This window comes from Puma concolor, chromosome B3 (assembly GCF_028749965.1).
Source record: "Puma concolor isolate L17-30 chromosome B3, mPumCon1.1.hap2, whole genome shotgun sequence".
NCBI classification, from domain to species: Eukaryota; Metazoa; Chordata; class Mammalia; order Carnivora; family Felidae; genus Puma; species Puma concolor.
The window spans coordinates 945925-960507 of NC_141672.1; the positions used below are offsets into that span (position 1 = coordinate 945925).

The window sequence follows — 14583 nt, forward strand, 5'->3', positions numbered from 1 at the left end:
CATGACAGCACAGTGCACCCAGCACATGCAAGAAATGCTTCCATAATGTCAGGTTGTCAACAGTATGTAAACATTTCTCAAAAAAGACACTACTCTAGAAGCAGAAAACATAACAGGGTTTTCCTAAAACACTTAAGAAAGCGGAGACATGGACATACAGAGTGATGGAGGAATTCATTCCAAAAGAAAAAACCATAAAAGGACATTGCCAGGGATATAAATAAAACACATATAAATAAGAAGCCTCAAACAAAATTTAATACCTATCATAAGGAAATAGAACTTTTAAAAACTATCATAAGAATACTAGCTGTGCTTGAGAAAGTCTAAAAGGCATGAGTATACCCTGACTACAGATGGAAAAGACCTAACACCAGGTCAGGCTGAAACTTTTAAAATGCTGTAACCGAGATGTGAACCTGATTGGATATAATGAACTCAAGGCAGAAAGAAGCAGATGAATGAGTAAGTGACATGGAAGATAAAATTTTGTGAGAAATGAAGCAGGAAACAAGAGGAAAATTAAAATATTGCATCACAAACGTATACTTACGGAATCAGCAACTCCATAAAGTGTAATAAAATTCTTTTCAAAGGAGTCCCAGAAGAATAAGAAGAGGGAGAAAAAAGGGGGGAAGTTTTGTCTGAATGCATTACAGTGGAAAATTTCCACTAAATGGTAAAGGAAACAGACGTCCACATCTATGAGTCACAGAGAACTCCCACTAAAATTAAAAAAAAAAGCAGGCCGACTCTGAGACGTAACAGTAAAATTCACAAAATGCACAGATTAAAAACACCCTATAAGCATGAATACAGAAGAGTTTGCTAACGAATACGGGAAGATAAAAAAAGATTAGAGCAGAAGTGTCCACAGAAACCTGTAGGAAAGAAGGCAGTGGCATGATATCCTCAAATGTTCAATTGAAAATAAGGCAGTCAATGGGGGAGGAGACAAGATGGCAGAACAACATGGAAGATTTTTGTGTGTCTCGTGTCCATGAAATACAGCCAGACCAACACTAAACCATCCTACACACCTAGAAAACTGATTGAGGATTAACACGACAATCTGCACCTGAACCACAGAATTCAACAAGTACGTGGCGTGGAGAGGGGACCTTGGGGAGCAAGAAGCTGCAGGATGGGAGGTGCTTTTGCAGGCAGAGAGAGGACGGAGACTGGGGAGTGGGGGAGAATAAAGGAAAAGCACCCCTCCCCAAAAGCAGCTGGAGAGAAAGTGGAAAATTGGAAACAGCCACAGGGACTAAACTAAAAAGGGAGACAGGAGAGTATGTAAATTCCACTAAGACTATAAACAAGGGGAGAGCCAAGGCTGCAACTCCACAGCTCAATACGTGGAGGTGCTCTGGTGGGAAGGGAGAATCCCAGGAACAGAGTGGGGTCCGGGATGTTCTCAGGCCACACGGGGAGAGGCAGTTGCACTGCTGGAAGGACATTTGGAGGAGACTGCCAAAGCCATCTGGTCCCATCAGACCCCGGAAAATGGCCACATTTGCTGGTGCTGCAACAAGGTCGTTTAGGGTGAAGCCTGGTGCCAGACGTGTGTTGTGATTTTCCATAATCCATGAAACGCTGCTGCTACACTCTCTTGCGAACTTTTTCTGGGACGGGCTGGCACCTGGCCACAGTCTCGGGGCAACGACAACAACAGGGTCCAGCAAGCGTTCCTAGGTGTAGCTGATATTCGGCCATTGCTCATTCGGCCATTGCTTGGTGAGACCCTCCCACAGAGGGGCAGAACAGGTCAAAGCCGCGGTCCTTTGGACGTAAGGGACCGGGGAAAACAGCCCTGTCTGTGACAAAACTTGGGAGAGAGGTGTGGCCTGGGGCCGGGTCACAGAGAGTGAAGGAGCGGGGAGTGGACAAGGGCTCAAGACAGAGGATGGGTGCGCGATTGCTGATCCAGGAGAACAGACTGGGTACCTGGGTGGCGCCATTTTCACCTCTCCTGCGCATGTGCATTCGCACCTACAAGCACCGCAACAATCCACCCCAGGAGCCTAAAAGCACCATCTCGTGGAGACCAGAGCCATTACACTGAGCCCCGCCCAACTGGGCCAACTGGGCTCTTCAGGAACACAAGTCTCACTGCCACTTACTTTATGGACTATAAAGAGCTACATAGACTGACATCTAGGGGATAACGAAGTAATTTCAGTCCTACTTCAATCTGTTAGCAGGTTCATCTAGTCAATTTTCTTTCTTTTTTCTCTTTTTCTCTTTTACACTTTTTTCTTGAATGCAGAAACAGAAAAAATTATTTTCATTATCAATTATTATTAAAAATATTTTTCTTTAACTTTTACTACTATATTTTTTACATTTCTGTAATTTTTTTTCAAATTCTATTTTACTTCCATCATTTTATTTTACTCTACTTCAGTGTATTCCCATTTTGAAATTTCCAAACAGTTTCCTTTTTATTTTTTCTTTCTTTTTCTTTTTTATCTTCTTTCTTCGTTTCTGTAGATTTTCTGGAATGCAGAATGAGAAAAACTTCATTTCACTTTCAATTTCTATTAAAAATATTTTTCTTTAATTTTTTTACTATATTTATTGCCTTTATGTAAATTTTTTCAAATTCTATTTTACTTCCATCATTTTATTTTAGTCTTCTACAGTGTATTCACTTTTTGAATTTTCAAATGATTTCTTTTTCCTTTTTGTATCTTCCTTCTCTTTTTTGTTTCCTCACTTTTTTCTAGAATACAGAAATAGAAAAAATCACATTTATTTTTAATTTTTATTAAAATATTTTTCTTGGGGCGCCTGGGTGGCGGAGTCGGTTAAGCGTCCGACTTCAGCCAGGTCACGATCTCGCGGTCCGTGAGTTCGAGCCCCGCGTCGGGCTCTGGCCTGATGGCTCAGAGCCTGGAGCCTGTTTCCGATTCTGTGTCTCCCTCTCTCTCTGCCCCTCCCCCGTTCATGCTCTGTCTCTCTCTGTCCCAAAAATAAATAAACGTTGAAAAAAAAATTTTCAAATATTTTTCTTTATTTTTTCTACTATATTCTTTACTTTTCTGTATATTTTTTCAAACTCTATTTTACTCCCATCCTCTCATTTTAGTCTACTTCAGTGTATTCATTTTTTCAAAATCTCAAATTATTTCCTTTTTTTTCTCCCCCTCCCATTTTTTTCTCTTATCTGTCAAACCACTTTCAACACCCAGAGCAAAACACACCTAGGATCTAGCATATTCCATTCAATGTGTGTGTGTGTGTGATTAGTTTTTAATTTTAATATTTCTGTAATTTTTTCTTTTAATTTCAATTATGCGACTTCATTAATTCCTTTTCTCCCTTCAAAATGACAAAACGAAGGAATTCACCCCAAAAGAAAGATCACGAAGAAACGACAGCCAGGGATTTAACCAACACAGATACAAGCAAGATGTCTGAACCAGAATTTAAAATCACAATAATAAGAATACTAGCTGCAGCCAAAAATAGATTAGAATCCCTTTCTGCAGAGATAAAAGAAGTAAAATATAGCCAGGATGAAATTTAAAATGCTATAACTGAGGTGCAATCACGGATAGATGCAGAGGTGGATGGACGGATGAGGCAGAACAGAGAAGCAGCGTTATAGAGGACAACCTTATAGAGAATAATGAAGCAGAAAAAAAGAGGGAGATTAAGGCAAAAGAGCAAGATTTAAGAATTAGAGAATTCAGTGACTCATTAAAAAGGAACAACATGAGAATCATAGGGGTCCCAGAAGTGGAAGAGAGAAATAGGGTTGGAAGGGTTATGTGAGCAAATCATAGCGGAAAACTTACCTAACCTGGGCAAAGACACAGACATCAAAATCCAGGAAACACGGAGGACTCCCATTAGATTCAACCAAAACCGACCATCAACAAGGCACATGATAGTCAAATTGACAAAGTACTCAGGCAAGGAGAGAATCATAAAACCAACAGGGAAACAAAGTCCATAACTTACATGGGAAGACAGACCAGGTTTACAGCAGACCTATCCACAGACACTTGGCAGCCCAGAAAGGAGTGGTGGGATGTATTCAGTGTGTTAAAACAGAAAAATATGCAGCCAAGAATTCTGTATCCAGCAAGGATGTCATTCACAATAGAAGGCGAGATAAAAAGATTCCCATACAAACAAAAATTAAACAAGTTTGTGACCATTAAACCAGCCCTGCAAGAAATTTTAAGGGAGACTCTCTGAGGGGAGAAAAGATGAAAATATATCTGTATAAACATAAATACCAAAATCAACAAAGATTAGAAAGACCAAAGAACACCACCATAAACTCCAACTCTACAAGCATCATAATAGCAATAAACTCATATCTTTCAGTACTCACTCTAAACGTCAATGGACTCAATGCCCCAATCAAAAGACAAGGGTAACAGAATGGAGAAGAAAACAAGATCCATCTATATGCTTTTTACAAGAGACCCACTTTAGACCTAAAGACGCCTCCAGATTGAAAATAAGGGGATGGAGAACCATCTATCATGCTAATGTTCAACAAAAGAAAGCCGGAGTAGCCATACTGATATCAGACAATCTAGACTTTAAAATAAAGACTGCATCAAGAGATGCAGAATGGCGGGGCGCCTGGGTGGCGCAGTCGGTTAAGCGTCCGACTTCAGCCAGGTCACGATCTCGCGGTCCGTGAGTTCGAGCCCCGCGTCGGGCTCTGGGCTGATGGCTCAGAGCCTGGAGCCTGTTTCCGATTCTGTGTCTCCCTCTCTCTCTGCCCCTCCCCCGTTCATGCTCTGTCTCTCTCTGTCCCAAAAATAAAAAAAAAAAAAAAAAAAAAAAAAAAAACGTTGAAAAAAAAAGAGATGCAGAATGGCATTACATCCTTCATAATCAAAGGGTCTATCCACCAAGAAGACCTAATGATTGTAAACATTTATGTGCCAATTGTGAGAGGACCCAAATATAGAAATCAATTAATCACAAATTTAAGAAACTCATCGATAAGAATACCATAATAATAGGAGAGTTCAACACCCCACTCACAACAATGAATAGATCACCTGATCAAAAAATCAACAAGAAAACAATGGCTTTCAATGACACACTGGACCAGAAGGACTTAACAAATATATTCAGAACATTTCATCCTAAAGCAACAGAATATGCATTCTCTCCAGTGCACATGGAGTTTTCTCCAGAATAGACCACATACTGGGACACAAATCAGCCCTAAGTAAGTACAAAAAGATCAAGATCATACCATGCATATTTTCAGACCACAATGCCATGAACTCAAAATCAACCCCAAGAAAAAATTTGGAAAGGTAACAAATAATTAGAGACTGAAGAACCTACTAAAGAATGAATGGGCTAACCAAGCAGTTAAAGAAGAAATTAAAAATATATGGAAGTCAATGAAAATGATAACACCACAACGCAAACCTCTAGGATGCAGCAAAGGCAGCCTTAAGAGGAAAGTATATAGCAATCCAGGCCTTCCTAAAGAAGGAAGAAAGATCTCAGATACACAACCTAACCTTCTGACTAAAGAGCTGGAAAAGGAACAGCAAATAAAACCCAAAAGCAGCAGAAGGCAGGAAATACTAAAGATTAGAGAAGAAATTAGTGCTATCAAAACCAAAACACAGTAGAACAGGTCAATGAAACTAAAAGCTGGTTCTTTGAAAGAATTAACAAAATTGATAAACCACTTTTCAGTTTGATCAAAAAGAAAAAGGAAAGGACCCAAATGAATAAAATCAAGAATGACAGAGGAGAGATCACAAACAACACAACAGAAATAAAAACAGTAATAAGAGAATGTTATGAGCAATTATATGCCAATAAAATGGGCAATCTGGAAGAAATGGACAAATTCCTAGAAACATATACACTACCAAAACTGAAACAGGAAGAAATAGAAAATTTGAACAGACCCCTAACAAGTAAGGAAATCGAATTAGTAATCAAAAATCTGCCAAAAGACAAGAGTCCAGGACCAGATGGCTTTCCAGGGGAATTCTACCAAACATTTAAGGAAGAGTTAACACCTATTCTCTTGAAAGTGTTCCAAAAAATAGAAACAGGACGAAAACTTCCAAACTCTTTCTATGAAGCCAGCATTACCTTGATTCCAAAAACAGACAGAGACAACACTTAAAAAGAGAACTATACACCAATTTCCCTGATGAACATGGATGCAAAATCCTCAACAAGATATTATCCAACCAGAAACAATAATACATTAAAAAATTCTTCAGCACGACCAAGTGGGATTTATACCTGGGATGCAGGGCTGGCTCAATATCTGTAAAACAATTAACGTGATTCATCACATCGGTAAAAGAAAGGACAGGAACCATATGATCCTCTCCATAGATGCAGAGAAAGCATTTGACAAAATACAACATCCTTTCTTGATAAAAACCCTCAAGAAAGTAGGGATAGAAGGACCATACCTCGAGATCATAAAAGCCATCTATGAACGACCCAATGCTAATATCATCCTCAATGGGGAAAAACTGAGAGCTTTCTCCCTAAGGTCAGGAACAAGACAGGGATGTCCACTCTCGCCACTGTTATTCAACATAGTATTGGAAGTCTTAGCCACTGCAATCAGACAACACAAAGAAATAAAAGGCATCCAAATCGGCCAGGAGGCGGTCAAACTTTCACTCTTCACAGATGACATGATACTCTATATGGAAAACCCAAAAGACCCCACCAAAAAACTGCTAGAATTGATTCATGAATTCAGCCAAGTGGCAGGATATAAAATCAACGCAGAGAAATCAGTTGCATTCCTACACCAACAATGAAGCAACAGAAACAGAAATCAAGGAATCTATCCCATTTACAGTAGCACCAAAAACCATAAAACACCCAGGAATAAATCTAACCAAAGAGGTGAAAAATCTTTACACTGAAATCTATAGAAATCTTATAAAAGAAATTGAAGAAGACAAAATATGGAAAAAGATTCCATGCTCCTGAATAGGAAGAACAAATATTGTTAAAATGCCAATAGTACCAAAAGCAATCTGCATATTCAATGCAATCCCGATCAAAGTGACACTAGCATTCTTCACAGAGCTAGAAAAAATAACACGAAAATTTCTATGGAACCAGAAAAGCCACGGAATAGCCAAAGAAATCTTGAAAAAGAAATCCAAAGCAGGAGGCATCACAATCCCAGACTTCAAGCTGTACTTCAAAGCTGTAATCATCAAGACACTATGGTACTGGCACAAGAACAGACACTCAGGGGCATCTGAGTGGATCAGTCTGTTACGCATCCGACTTTGACTCAGGTCACGATCTGGCAGTTCGTGAGTTAGAGTCCCACATCAGGCTGTGTGCTGACAGCTCAGAGCCTGAAGCCTGCTTGGAATTCTATGTCTTCCTCTCTCTCTGACTCTCCCCCACTCATGCTCTGTCTCTGTCTCTGAAAAGTAATAAATAAATGCCAAAAAATTAAAAAAAACAAGAACAGACACTCAGATCAATGGAACAGAATACAAAATCCAGAAATGGACCCACAAATGTATGGCCAAATAATCTTTCAAAAGCAGGAAAGACTATCCAATGGAATAAAGACAGTGTCTTCAGCAAGTGGTGCTGGGAAAACTGGACGTGACGTGCAGAAGAATGAACCTGGACCACTTTCTTACACCATACACAAAAATAAACTCAAAATGGATGAAAGACCTCAATGTAAGTCAGGAAGCCATCAAAATCCTCGAGCAGAAAGCAGGCAAAAACATCTTTGATCTTGGCCACACCAACTTCCTACTGAACACGTCCCCGGAGGCAAGGGGGAAAAAAGCAAAAATGAACTACTGGGACCTCATCAAAATCAAAAGTTTTCTGCATAGTGAAGGCAACAATCAGCAAAACTAAAATTCAACTGACAGAATGGGAGAAGATATTTGCAAATGACATCTCAGATAAAGAGTTAGTATCCAAAATCTATAACGTATTTATCAAACTCAACACCCAAAACACAATCCAGTGATGAAATGGGCAAAAGACATGAAAAGACACTTCTCCAAAGAAGACATCCAGATGGTCAACCGACACATGAAAAAATGTTCCACATCACTCATCATCACGGAAATGCCAATCAAAACCCTAATGAGATACCACCTGACACCTGTCAGAATGGCTACCTTAACAACTCAGGCAACAACAGATGTTGGCGAGGATGCAGAGAGAGGATCTCTTTTGCATTTTGGGGTGCAATGCAAGTTGGTGCAGCCACTCTGGAAAACTGTATGGAGATTTCTCAAAAAACTAAAAATAGAACTCCTCTATGACCCAGCAATTGCACTACTAGGCATTTATCCACGGGACACAGGTGTTCTGTTTCAAAGGGACACATGCACCCCCATGTTTATAGCAGCACTATCAACAATAGCCAAAGTATGGAAAGAGCCAAATGTCCATCGATGGATGAATGGATAAAGAAGTGGTAAATATATACAATGGAGTATTACTCGGCAATCAAAAAGAGTGAAATCTTGCTATTTGCAACTATGTGGATGGAACTACAGGGTATTATGCTAAGTGAAATGAGTCAGTCAGAGAAAGACAAAACTGATATGACTTCACTCATATGAGGACTTTAAGAGACAAAACAGATGAACATAAGGGAAGGCAAACAAAAATAACATGAAAACATGGAGGGGACAGAGCATAAGAGACTCATAGATATGGAGAAAAAACAGAAAGCTACTGGAGGGGTTGTGGAAGGGGGATGGGCTAAACTGGTAAGGGGCACTAAGGAATCTACTCCTGAAATCATTGTTGCACTATATGCTAACTCATTTGGATGTTAATTTTTAAAACTAAAAATAAATACTAATTAAAAATTAAAATATTGTAAGAGAAAATAATGTGTAATCATGCTGTTGAGGTAAATATTTCTTAAAGATTATGCCGAAGCCTCCATTAATAAAGGTAAAAATCCAAAACTGAAAAAAAAAGAATTCTTCATATTGTCACACCGCTATCCACACAAACTAATGTAGAAGTGCGTCCCTAAGCCTGTCATTCACTTTTACACAATCAAATCTAAGTCTGGGGCTTGATACATATGTCAGAGGACATGCAAATGGGGCTCTCTCTGTGCTGATAAAACCAGCCCAGCCCCGACCCTGCAGCTGGGAGACGAGCCCCAGCCCCAGGAGTCCCAGGTGTTCCCATTCTGTGATCAGCACAGAACACACACACCTCACCATGGAGTTTGTGCTGGGCTGGGTGTTCCTGGTTGCTCTTTTAAAAGGTAATTCATGGTGAACGAGGGACACTGAGTCTGTGAATGGATATGAGTGAAACAGTGAATGTGTGACAGTTTCCTGACCAACATGTCTTGTGTCTGCAGGTGTCCAGTGTGATGAGCAACTGGTGGAGTCTGGGGGAGAACTGGTGAAGCCTGGGGGGTCCCTGAGACTCACCTGTGTGGCCTCTGGATTCACCTTCAGTAGCTATGGAATGAGCTGGGTCCGCCAGGCTCCCGGGAAGGGGCTGCAGTGGGTCGCAGGAATTACTGGTAGTGGAGGTAGCACAGGCTACACAGACTCCGTGAAGGGCCGATTCACCATCTCCACAGACAAAGCCAAGAACACGCTGTATCTGCAGATGAACAGCCTGAAGACCGAGGACACGGCCACATATTACTGTGCGAAAGGCACAGTGAGGGGACACCACTGGGAGCCCAGACACAAACCTCCCTGCAGGAGGGGATCAGCACCACCAGGGGGCGCACACTATGCACAATTTTGCTTTGTTCCCAGGCGCAGTTGCAGATGGAGGTTACAGGCAGGTTTCCTGTCAGGGTCTGGGGCTTCCTCTCCACACAGCAGTTTCCCCAGGGAGCCTCCCTGGTTATACGATTCTATGTTTACCTATTAACTCTCTGAATTAGCAACTGGGTTGTCATAGGGAAACTATACTAACATGCACAAAACACAGTTGTTTGCACTTGCTTACACCGGTCCCTCAACATGAGTGAATTACAGATTTCCTGAGGCACAACAGCTGCACCTTTACAGGATTCCCAGATGCGCTCCCTGTGCAGCCAGGACCACAGGATCCCTCAGCTCCTCCTTATCGTCACCCAGCCCTTGTCCCAGTCAACCAACGTGACACTTTCTTCATAGCCCTTTGCTACTCAGGACTTTAAATGAGCTACAACTTTATCCAATTACTCTAAATGAGAGACAAACAATCTCCATGTATTAGTCAAGATTCCCCTGAGGAACACAACCGAAAGGTCATTGGTTTCCATAACTAAATATGTTGAGAAGTCCCATGATCCACTGTCACAAGCTGAAGACCCAGGAAAACCAGTGATGTAATTCTTGTCTGATTCTGACTAGTGTCTAGTCTCAGAACGTGGAGAGCTGATGATGTAACTCTCAGAAAAAGGGCCGGAGGAGACCAATATTCCAATTCAAACAAGCACATGGGAAGGAAAAATGAGGGAATTCGTCCTCCATCTGCATCAGATTTTAGTAACAAACTTAATGGAATGGGTGGTGCTCAGGCAGAAAGAAACCATGGATGGAAATGCCAATCTCTTCTGGAACACATCACAGACATCCACAGAAACAGTGGTGAATCTGGGCACCCATGACGCAGTCAAGATAACCTATAAAGTTAATCATGACAAGTCAACCTCCTGTAAACATAGAGCTCAAAGACTGAAGATTTAAAAGTCGATCCCATCATTGGGGTGGAGTCTGGTGGGCACAGCAGTGCTCCTGTGGAGGAGGGCAGAGGCCCATAAGGGGAACTGTGGTCTGAGTATCCCCTGGGTCTCATGGGGAGAGACAATTCCCTTTGTGGAGTGCATTTGGGAGACGGGGCATTGGCTCTCATAGGACAGGAGAGCTGACAGGCACCATTAAAATTCCCTGATCATTAGCATAGGAGCCTCTTCTGAGAGCAGCTAGCTGGACGCTGCCTTCTGGTTGTTCTTCACCATGTACCCCAAGCCCCTAGTGTTCATGCAACTGCCCATCTGGGCTAAACCAGCTCCAGGCACAGCACATCAAGACCCTCTCCCAGAGGATCAGTGGGGTCCCTGTCATATTGAGTTCACACAATTTGGAGTTTTCAAACCCAGCTAGAGCTCCTGAGATAAAACATAAGAGCCCTGTGCCACCAGATGGGCCAATGGCTTGGACACACACAGGGTGAAAGCAATTCTGACGGAAGCCTGGGACCCACAAGTGTTCTCTTTGTGTGAGGGCTTCCGGAACAGGGGAGGCTGGGAACTCCAACTCCTGGGACTAAGAGGGAGCTGATGCCAATATTTCCTCCCACCAATCAGCATGGACAGATTTCACTCAGCAACACAGCATTCCTAGTGGAAGCTGAGCCACTAACACCAAGCTCCACCTACTCCAGCCCCCATCAAGTGCTTGCTTACTAGGAAAGAGTGCCTGGCAACCAGAGCACCACTGCACCCCTTCCTCCAAAGTCCACCGTAAACCCCCACACGCACCAAGTCAGCTGATCATACAGTGAGGCATATCCTCAACTCTAGAGGAGATAGAAATTAGCCTCTTTTAACAAGTAGACCAAATTCACCTAGTTAAAACTCACAACACTGGGGACAACGTCCAACACTCCCCACTGGAGGCAAGGAGAAAATCTGCAGAGGACTGTCCTGAGGGACAGAGCAGCCAAAACACGACAGCACAGTGCCACGGAACATAAAACAAATGCTTCATGAAGTGTCAGGCCCTGGACAGTATGTGAACACTTCTCTAGAAAGTATGTAAACACTTTCTAGAAGCAGAAAAGATAACAGGATTTTCTAAAACATTTAAGAAGGCAGATACATAGACAACAACATGATGGAGGAATTCATCCTAAAAGAAAAAATGATAAAAGGTCACTGTGAGGGATATAATTAAAACACATAAACTAAAGTGCCTCTAACAGAATTTCTAAAAACTCTCATAATGAAACAGGATTTTCAAAAAGTATCATAAGGATACTAGCTGTGCTTGACGAAAATATATGAGACATGAGGGATACCCTTCCTGCAAACAGAAAAGACCTAAAAACTAGTCAGCATGAAATTTTAAATGTTGTAACCGAGATGTGAAACTGATTGGATATAATGACCTCAAGGCTGAAAGAAGCAGATGAATGAGGAAGGGACATAGAAGATAAAATTATGGGGGAAATGAAGTTGGAAAGAAGAGGAAATTTAAAATATTGCATCACAAACGTACACTTAGGGAAATCAGCAACGCCATAAACTGTAATAACATTCTTTCAAAGGAGCCCCAAAAGAATAAGAGGGAGAAAAAGGGGGATACATTTTAGCTGAGTGAATTATAGTGAAAATTTCCACAAGCTGGGGAAGGAAACAGACATCCACATCTAGGAGGCAAGGAGAACACCCATTAAAATAAAAAGTAAAATAAAAAGCAGGCCAACACTAAGACATATCATAGGAAAATGGCAAAATATCCAGATAAAGAAAAACCATAAATGCATCAACACAAAAGAAGTTGCTAACTAACAAGGGAAGATTAAAAAAAAAAAAAAACTATGGCAGATGTCTCTTCAGAAACCTTCATGCAAGTAGGGAGTGGCATCATATCCTCAACATGCACATTTGAAAATTATGCAGCTAAGAACACTTTCTCCATAAGGCAGTCATTCAGATACAAGGAGTGATAGAATTTCCCAGACAAATAAAACCAAAGGAGTTCAGGCCTCTAAATCAGCCCTGCGAGAAATTAAAGGGGACCCTTTGACTGGGAAAGGAAGACTAAAAGTAACAAACACTAGAAATAAACAGAGAAAATCTCCAGAAACAATGACTTTGGAGGTAACACTATGGCACTAAGTTTATATCTATCAATAATTACTGTGAATGTAAATGGACAAAATGCTCCAATCAAAAGACATAGGATACCAGAATGGATAAAAACAAATACAAGATCCTTCTATACACTGCACACGATTGACTCATTTTCAACCTAAAACACCTGTAGATTGAAAGTGAGGGGAGGGTGAACAATTTATCATGCTAATGGACGTCAAAAGAAAGTTGTAGTACCACACTCATATCACACTAACTAGTTTTCAAACCAAAGTTTGTTACAAGAGATCAGGAAGGCAGTATATCATCATAAAGGGGTCTATCCAACAAGAAGATCTGAAGCTTTAAATATTTATACCCCAAAAATGTAAGCACTGAAATATATAACTCAATTAATAAGAAACATAAAGAAACTCATTGATAATAGACAATAGTAGTAATCGAGAACGTTAACACTCCACTTACAACAATGGAAAGACAATCTAAGCTGGAAATCAATAAGGAAACAATGGCTTTGAAAGACACATGGACTGAATGGAATTAACAGATATATTCACAACATTCCATCCTAAAGCACCAGAATACACATTCTTTTTGAGTGCGCATGGAACATTCTCCAGAACAGACCACATACTATGTCACAAATCAGCCATCTACAAGTACAAAAAGACTGAGATCATTCCATGCGTATTTTCAAACCACAACACTATGAAACTTGAAGTCGACCACAAGAAAAGTTTGGGCAACACCACCAATACATTAGGTCAAAGAACATTGTAGTAAAAGCGAAATGAGATTTTCAGGAAATTACAGAAGCAATAAAAATTACATGGAAGCAAGTGAAAACGAAAACATGCTAGTTCCAAACCATCTGGATGCAGCAAAGTTGATGGAAGAGTGAAATATATAGCAGTACAGGCCAAACTCAAGAAAGAAGAAAGGTCTCAAACACACAACCACTTTACAACTAAAGGAGCTAGAAAAAGGACAACAAATGAACCCTAAAGCCAGCAGGGACAGGTAAACAAAAAAGATTAGAGAATAAATGATATAGAAACAAAGAAAAACAGTAGAACAGATGAATGAAACTATAAGTTGGTTTTTGTAAGAATAAATAAAAATGATAAACCCATGGGCAGACTTGGCAAAAACAAAAGAGAAAGGACGAAAGTAAATAGAATTTGAGAGGAGACATCGCGACTGACACCACAGAAATACAACTATGAGAAAATAATTTGGAGATTTATGCCAACAAATTGGGCAATCTGGAAGAAATGGATAAATTCCCAGAATAATGTAAACTACCTAAACTGAAAAAGGAAGAAATAGAAAACAGGAACAGACTGATAATGAGCAAAGAAATTGAATCATTAATCAAAAATCTACTGACACACAAAAGCCAGGGCCAGATAGGTTCACAGGTGAATTCTACCAGATATTTAAGAAGAGTGTAAAATATTCTATTTAAGTAGAATAGAATATTCCTGTCTTCACAAACTGTTCCAAATAATAGAAATGGAAAGAAAACTTCCAAATTCATTCTATAAGATCAGTATGATCACGGTTCCAAACCAGAGTAAACCCCACTAAAAATGAGACTTTCAGGCCACTAGCCCTAATGAGCAAGAATGCAACAATTGTCAAGAAAATACGTGCAGGGGCGCCTGGGTGGCTCAGTCGGTTAAGTGTCTGACTTTGGCTCAGGTCATAATCTCGCAGTCTGTGAGTTCAAGTCCCGCGTCGGGCACTGTGCTGAGAGCTCA

The 14583-nt window shown here is 40.6% G+C and overlaps 1 pseudogene across 1 annotated transcript; it reads left to right on the forward strand.

Annotated features, from left to right (window-relative positions):
• The first annotated feature begins 9146 nt into the window (after nt 1-9146).
• On the forward strand, nt 9147-10133 carry LOC147579605 (immunoglobulin heavy variable 3-23 pseudogene; annotated as a pseudogene). The gene is made up of 3 exons (XR_015251856.1): nt 9147-9256; nt 9356-9792; nt 10026-10133. The product of XR_015251856.1 is annotated as an immunoglobulin heavy variable 3-23 pseudogene (transcript).
• The last annotated feature ends 4450 nt before the right edge of the window (nt 10134-14583 follow it).